The following is an 8,368-nucleotide window of genomic DNA, read 5'->3' on the forward strand; positions in this document are numbered from 1 at the left end:
GGCCTTTTGGCTAAGATCAAGTGTAAAAAAATGAATTATTTTAAAAAACTCAGTAATTTAATTAACCAAGGCAATGATAAAATTTATAGCTGAATTATTAAGCAATATTTCTGCAACTAAGAATAGGTAACATAAAAAGTTGTTATACTCTAAGTTAATTTTATGTTCCAAAAGTAAATCATCAAATGGCTTCACATAGAATTACAATAATTATTGGAGGCTTAGGATATAATCCTACTCTGTATCTTACTGCAGCAGAAACTGTCCTGCAAAGCATTGGTATTTCCTCTTAACAATACAGACAGCTCATGGTGCATCAGTAGGCCTTCAAGAACCAAATAACTAAATTTTGGCATGAGTGTCTGTTTGGAAGCTAGTTTGAATTTTATTTTCAAAGCTAAATGTAGATGTAATAATTGGCTCTTACAATGGGAGATACTGGGCATTTTCTTTGGTAGGTGGCAAATATAAAAAGGTAAATTGTGTCCAGACAGGCAGCGAGTTTATCCATGCATTAAATGGCAACATAAGCAGAATGCAGCGTTGGGAACTGAAAATTAGACATATTCTTCTGCAGAAATCAACAGAGGATTGATGTACTCAAAACCTTCTAACTCAGACTGGTCGATTTTCCTCACAATGTCATCATCATCTGATATGAGATGGACAGGTTTGTTGGTTAACTGAGAATCAAAGATGTCTAACCAAACTCCCCAGAAAGATTTGCTTTACAAGGAGGCACCACCTGCCTTTGCTCCATCATATCCCAATCTATATTTCTGAAGAATGGGTGGCCCTGAATATTAGCAAATCCTGTCTGAGGATGACAACCCAATCATTCCTTTGGATCCTTGTTGAGAAAACTCTTCAGGACACTTGCAGCTTTTACAGTCAGAGAACATGGTATATGTTTGTGGTATTTGTTTTTTCAAAATAACTTGGAAGAGATAGCTCTGTGTTTTGATGAGTGTCATCAGAGCCCCCAACCATATCAGATGGAGATGTTCCTGTCAACATTTCAAACATCAATACTCCAAGAACCCACCAGTTGACACTGAAACCATAGTCTTCTCTTAAAAGTTTAGGAGTAATGTAATTAGGAGTGCCACAGGAGGAGCTGGTTGTATCTCCTGGATGTAATCCGTCCTTACACATGCCAGAGTCAGTGAGTTTAATGTGCCCTTCAGAGTCCAGTAATACATTGCCCAGTTTCAAATCTCTATAAATTATGCCTAGCTCATAAAGATAATTTAATGCCAGACTGATTTCTGCAGAGAAAAATCTGGCATGTTCTTCAGGAAGTTTACCTTGTTGTTGCATATGAAACATCAGATCTCCTCCATTTACATACTCAATAACAAAGAACAACCTGCTTTCCATCTGAAAGCAAGAATGAAGCCCAACCAGAAAGGGATGATGTGGTGCTTGCTTAAAACCATGCCTCTAGGGTCCAGCGTGATAGAATAGCAGTTAAGGGGGAGAGAAGCAAGATGGCAGAATAGGGTAAGGACACATTTAAACAGACGGAAAAACATTTAATCAGGATGTAGCAGAGAGGACATATTCCAGGAAATAGGAGAGGACAGAAGAACAGCAGAGCGGTACCTGGAGACTGACAGACACAGGAAAGCAGCCAACACAATGGTGTGGTGTTGCAGTGACTGATACTCCAGCGGCATTCAGCTAACAGCGATCTGAACTCCACCAGCAGCCGGAACTCCACCAGCAATCAGTTGGGAACGGACTTTCACTGGGAATTCGAGAGGTAAACCCAGACAAAGAACTGTGTCCTGCTGGTCCGTTTGATTTGACCAGGAACAGAGACAGAACAGCAGATCCCATATGGGCAGTGTGAGAACAGGGTGGGTTTCACAGCCCAGTCAGCTTCCTACAGCCAAATTGGGCACCATGTTGCATATGGAGGCAAAGGCAAGGGAAAGGACTGAGCATACTCTGAGCTGGGAATGAACTCATTTCTGACTCAGTGAACTGCAGCAACGTGGCATTCTACAGGTTCTACCCAAGACAAGTCTGGGTAGCCCTCAGACCTGATGGCCAGCAGATCAAGAACTCTCGTAGTGGTACTTTCAGTTGCCATTTTGTACACTGTGGCAAAAGCTTTAGAACTGCACGGGACAACAGTGAACTGTGCATGTGCTGTGCTCGTGAGAACTCACTGAGGTCCATGGAGTACACTGGTCCCACAGTAAAATAATACCTACTGTGGAATTGTATGGGTCAAAATAGGTCCGTGTGGCACCCAGACCTAACGTCCAACAGGTTCCAGCAACATCAGCACCAACAACCTAGCTATATAGGACAGCTGGTGTCTCCCTAATCCTGCGACCTGCTCCAACCGGCAGTGGGAGGAAGGTTATACAGACAACCGTGCAACCTCAGCATGGTATCACAGGAGGTGGAGATTGGTGATCCAGGAGCTGGGGCTGTGGAGACCACGATGGAAATCTGACATAAGAACCCAGACCTGGAACTTGCTGGAGGCAGTGGCACAATTGGCTGCAAGCAAAGACTTGTGTACAGCTGCAGTAAGTAAAATCAAACTGTAGACCTGTGGGTGACACAGCTTAGAAACCTACCCCAAGGAGAAGACTCTGCTAACCAGAAGTACAATGACCAAGAGCAAAAGAAGAGACAAAGGCACAATGAATATTACCGAAAACTCCCCTGCAAAGGAGCAAAACCCTTTGCCAACCTCAGAATTAACTGAAGAAGACAATGGGGGACACAGAATTCAAAAAACTCATTTTAAAGTTTCTGATCAACAATGAGATGTAGATACAAGAGTTCAAACAATTTAAGGAAGCAATAAATCAAATCAAGGCTGATATATCTGAAATTAAGAACACAGTAGAGCAAATTAAAACTACAGTGGAAAGTCTCCAAAATAGAATGAAGCATGCACAAGAAAGAATCTCAGAATTGGCAGATATTTCCTGTCATCTGGGGGAAGCAAACAAAAAGCTGGAAGCAGAGCTGGATCAGGCCCAAAAAAGTATTCAAGAATTGAAAGACACCATTAAGAGGCTAAATTTGAGAGTTATGGGAGTCCCAGAAGGTGCAGAAAGAGAAACTGGTTTTACAAATATATTTAATGAAATAATAAAGGAAAATTTCCCTAATCAGGAGAAAGAATTGGGAAACAACATCCAGCAGCGGTACAGAACTCCCATTAGGTTTGACCAACAGCGATCTTCACCAAGACACATGATCATCAAGCTCTCTTCAATTGAACATAAGGAAAAGATTCTTAGATGTCCACGTGAAAAAAAATCAATTGACATATAAAGGGATGCCAATTAAACTCACACAAGGTCTCTCACAGGAAACTCTACAGGCAAGAAGAGAATGGAGTGACATATTCCAGATTATAAGAGAAAAAATTGTTGGCCTAGGATAACATACCCAGCAACGCTTTCTTTTGTCTTTGAAAACAAAATAAAATCCTTCCACAGTAAAAAAGTTAAAAGAATTTGCCTCTTCCAAACCTGTCATAAAAATGATACTTCGGGCTGAGTGGCATGGCCTAGCGGCTAAAGTCCTCGCCTTGAATGCCCCAGGATCCCATATGGGCTCCGGTTCTCATCCCAGCAGCTCCACTTCCCATCCAGCTCCCTGCTTGTGGCCTGGGAAAGCAGTTGAGGACAGCCCAGTGCTTTGGGACCCTGAACCCGTGTGGGAGACGTGGAAGAGGTTCCAGGTTCCCGGCTTTGGATCAACACGTTGTGCTCATTTGGGGAGTGAAACATCGAACGGAAGATCTTCCTCTCTGTCTCTCCTCCTCTCTGTATCTGACTTTGTAATAAAAATAAATAATTTTTTAAAAGATACTTCAAGATGTTCTCTTGACAGAGAAGAGGAATAGCACCCAACAAAACCAAAGGCAAATGGGAAGAACATCCCAGTAAAATGACAACAGAAGACTAAACCAATGAACAACCGATTCCTAAAATGACAGAACCAAAGTACCACCCATACATATTAACCCTGAATGTAAATGGCTTAAGCTCAATCAAATGTCATAAATTAGTAGACTGGATTAAAAAACAAAACTCATCTATTTGTTGTCTAGAAGAGACACTCTTCACCAACAGAAATCAGCGGAAACTGTATCACATGGGATTTGATGTTTTCTTTTAGTTTCATCTCTTCAAAACACTTCCTTCTGATTAAATCATTCAATGACTCATAGATCATAGACTGGCATCATTTTCTTCAAGAAGCTTCTTTATTTTCATTTCTTCAGCTACACGTTAGTCATTTAGTAGCATGTGATTTGACTTCATTGTGTTTTTAATTTCTTTTTTTCTTCCTGATGTTGATTTTGTTTTGTGGCTCTTCATTTAAGGGGATGTATAGATGGAGACTGTCATATCTAGAAACATGTTATTTAATTTTCATGGCATTGTCAATTTCTATTTTTCTTTCTAGTGTTGATTTTATATTATGACTTTTCATTTGAGGGGATGTACAGTAGCTGTGAAATGGAGACTAACATGCCGATGTGAGGATACAATGCAGTATGCATTTCTACTTCTAGACAAGTATGGATTTATAATGAAACTGTTGCTATGTCTTGACAATAGGATTCTGGATTCTCTGCCATTGTCCATGCCCACAATCATGGACATATGACTGTGTTGAAGAATTATACTTTAGTAATGATATAGAGGAACTAGGCAGGGGGGTGAACTGGGGCTGGGATAAGGGAAATACCAAGAGCCTACGGAACTGTATCAAATAATGAAAATAACAATAATAATAAAATGTAAAAAAAAAAGAATAGGGGTTAATATCCTCCCTTTGAAAGCCCCAGGATCCCAAATGGGCTCCAGTTCTAATTCCAGCAGCCCCGCTTCTCATCCAGCTCCCTGCTTTTGGCACAGGAAAACAGTGGAGGATGGCCGAAAGCCTTGGAACCCTGCACCCATGCGGGAGACCCAGAAGAGCTCCTGGCTCCTGGCTTCATATTGGTGCAGCACTGGTCGTTGTGGCCAGTTGGGGAGTGAATCATCAGAACCATGATCTTCCTCTCTGTCTCCTCTCCTCTCTGTACATCTACCTTTCTAATTAAAAAAAAAAATGTTTCTCTGTCTGTACCCAGTCAATATTCTCATCATCATTGACAAGTTCTTTTTTTTTTTCAACTTCCATTGCATAAATATGTTCTGTCTTTTTTAATTGAAACAATAGTACTTTGGCAAAGCTTCTTCTTCCTATTACCCAGAGCAAATAAAAATCCTGAAGACCCAAACTGGAAGAAGAAGTTTTGCCAGTTTCCTGGTGTTCATTGCCTCCTTTTCTTCACCAATTTGGTCCAAAGTCTCATGACTTGAGGAATTATATGGAATGACTGGCTGTGGATGGTCTGAAGGCATGCATGATTTCCATGGGCATCATCGGTACCATTGGTAAAGAATGTTGTCCACATTGAACTGTGACGAGTTTGTGGCATTTCTTATGAACCAGAAGTTTACAGTTGATGCCCTTACATCCTTGGCATCCATGTTCCCATATTCAGTCTGTGCAGATGGCACAGTGAGCATGCCTGTTGAACCTGTTGGCTTGAAACGTACGGCCATTTGCACAATAAAGCTTTCTCCAGAGCCGTGCAGGTCTGCAGTCGATGGATTTGTCTTCTCCTGGACAAGGCATTCCAGGATGTTCTGGTACACATGGATGATGCTGTACATGGGTCTCCTTCCTCATCTATCCATTTCATGGTGAAAAGCAGTTCATTGTCGAAAGAACACACGTCTCCCACCTCACTGCAAGGCCCTTCAAAGGAGAAGGAAGGTTCAGAATGTGTTTTCATGATATCTCCGCAGCAGTAAGCTTTCACTGGGACCTGGTGAGAATGGTCCCTGCGGCCGCTGCCTGCGACCGTGTGGGATATGGTGCTGCTGTGTCTCTGGGTTGGCATCTCCTCCCTTCCCAGGAGCCATGCGGACTGCCCGCTGGAGCTGGCTGCTCACCTACCTGCCAGCCTCGCCTGCCCGCCCTGAAAGAGTATTACTTTCAAAGGAAACAATTTGTTTTCGTTTCAAACTTATGTTGGCCAAAGCGTCTGTTTGGAGAACATATGTTAGATTCATTCCCTTTGAATGGAAACTAGCCCTGTGGCTATAAGATCGATGGTCCAGATTTTTTTTTTTTTGAAACCTTCACATGAAGAATAACCATTTATAATAACAGAAAGAGAGGAAATACAAAATATGTATAATCTAATTATTTACTATGTTCACATGCCATGTTATTTTAGAGGAATATGTAGAAATCAGTAGATTATAAAAGAAAGAATTGCATCAAGCAAAAAAAAAACAACACTGAAACAGAGGAAAGTCTTTCCAACATGGATAGGACACAAAAATTTTAAAAAATGAATGTAGAAATACTGGTACATCCACAGATATGGTGTAAATCGACACTTGTTTTTACTACACAAACAAGCAGCTAATGGATTATCTGGATCTCTTTTATGGAATGGCAGTGAAAAATAGGGATGGTTTGGTTATCAACTTGTTTCATAGTAAACTTACAGTTTTTATAACCATGTATTTCCAATTGTTTGTGTGGCTGCTAAATGAGAAATGAAAGTGTCTATTGATTTGGTAAAATTTAGATCATAAAAAGCAACACTACATGGTTTCAGCAAAGATTAATATCATTTTATAATATCTTAATGGTGACTTAATTTTCAACGTTGACAAGTGTTTATTATCAACCTCTCAGGCAAAATAATATATTTTCTTTTAAAAGAAAATTAACCTCATTTAACATTAGTTCAAACTCTGAATCCTTTTGTGTCAAGGCCCCCATACATGAACACTCCAGTTGACACCCTCTCCGTAAGCAATATTCATTGCGTTCTGTTTGAATATCATATATCAAGTGAACATGTAGGTGTCCTCATTATTCATGAGTCAGACAACACCCCAAGTGTACCCAGCATTAAATTGCTTTTGAACCATCTATAATCTCTAGAAATGTCTCTTTTCAAAATACATTTTGCAGAGAAACGCAATTTGAATTCTGCATTTACTGTAGCAATCCACAAAAGTCTATAGATAGCTTCAAGGTCACTTTGACCTGGTTTCTTTAAGTAAAACTTTGTTATATTTACAGAAAAAAAATCCCAGAATGTTCTGCATGTCACAAAATAGGATCACAAATGCCTTCTTAGTCCTTCTGTGAATAAAAGATGTAAAAATTGTAATAAATTTCTTCTTAAAAAAAAAAGATGCTTGTTCTTTCTAAAACAGAAAGCAACATACAGCTGTGAAAGTGACAAGCAGGGAGCCATGAAATGAGTCATCAGCTGTATTCAATCACAGAGGGTTTATCTGTGACTGTGCAGAATCGCTCACAAGATCTCTGTATAAGGCAGTCAGTCTCTAAGAGCTGATCATGCTGAGTTATTCTTGGAGGAACATGGTGCTTGTAGGTAGCACTGACAGTTACCAATTATTACTTCTACTTGGCAAAATGAATGAATCTGAGCAGTTATCTTGAAGGTATTCTCGGCAAGCGCTATATTTAATCTGCTGACACTAGTAATGGCACAGAACTCACCCAATCCGGAGTTTCATTTTCAGTGTTTTCCAGAATGCAGTCCAATGTGCTTAACTTTTTTATTTTCCACAGAACGTGTCTGATCAATAGCTTACCCTAAAATACATATTTTCTGTTGTTTCCTTAACTGTCCAATTTCTGTTGAGTATCATGTTAGTGAATTTTTTTGCCACGGTTATTTCAAAACCATTTAGGTTCAAGTTGCTATCATCAAGTCATTTAAACAATAAATACACAAACTCACCATGGTGCATTATTGTATGGACATTTGCTTTGTGAGAGGAGGAGCAACAGACAGGAGGATCTTCCATCCCATGGCTCACTCCCAAGCAGCCGCAAAGGCTGGAGCTGAGAAAATCCGAAGCCGGGGGCCCAAAGCGTCTTCCAGGTCTCCCACGCAAGTGCAGGGTCCTAAGACTTGGGGCCATCTCTGACTGCTTTCCCAGGCCACAACTGGGAAGCTGGATGGGAAGTGGAGCAGCGAGGTGATAAATTAGTGCCCGTATGGGATCCGGGTGCTTGAAAGGTGAGGATTTATCCATTGAGCCAGCTCCCTGGGCCCCACACTTGTTTTTAGCAAACAATAGTATTAAAGCTGCTTATCTGTGATTTTGGCTCAAGGGTTCAATAATCATGTTTTTCTACTTGGATCAGCAAGATCATATACTGCTTTTCTTTTTTTTTCTAACTTTTAAGCCACATGCTTTTAATTTGCATCAAGGTTCAATGCTCTACTAAGTATTTAATAAGTTAAAGGCTAAAATGCTGTAATCTTGCA

General features: G+C 40.4%; 1 pseudogene; it reads right to left on the reverse strand.

The window, feature by feature from the left end:
• Positions 1–457: 457 nt before the first annotated feature.
• On the reverse strand, positions 458–5,941 carry LOC101533019 (protein kinase C iota type-like; annotated as a pseudogene).
• Positions 5,942–8,368: the final 2,427 nt, after the last annotated feature.

Source organism: Ochotona princeps, chromosome 1, assembly GCF_030435755.1.
Source record: "Ochotona princeps isolate mOchPri1 chromosome 1, mOchPri1.hap1, whole genome shotgun sequence".
NCBI lineage: Eukaryota > Metazoa > Chordata > Mammalia > Lagomorpha > Ochotonidae > Ochotona > Ochotona princeps.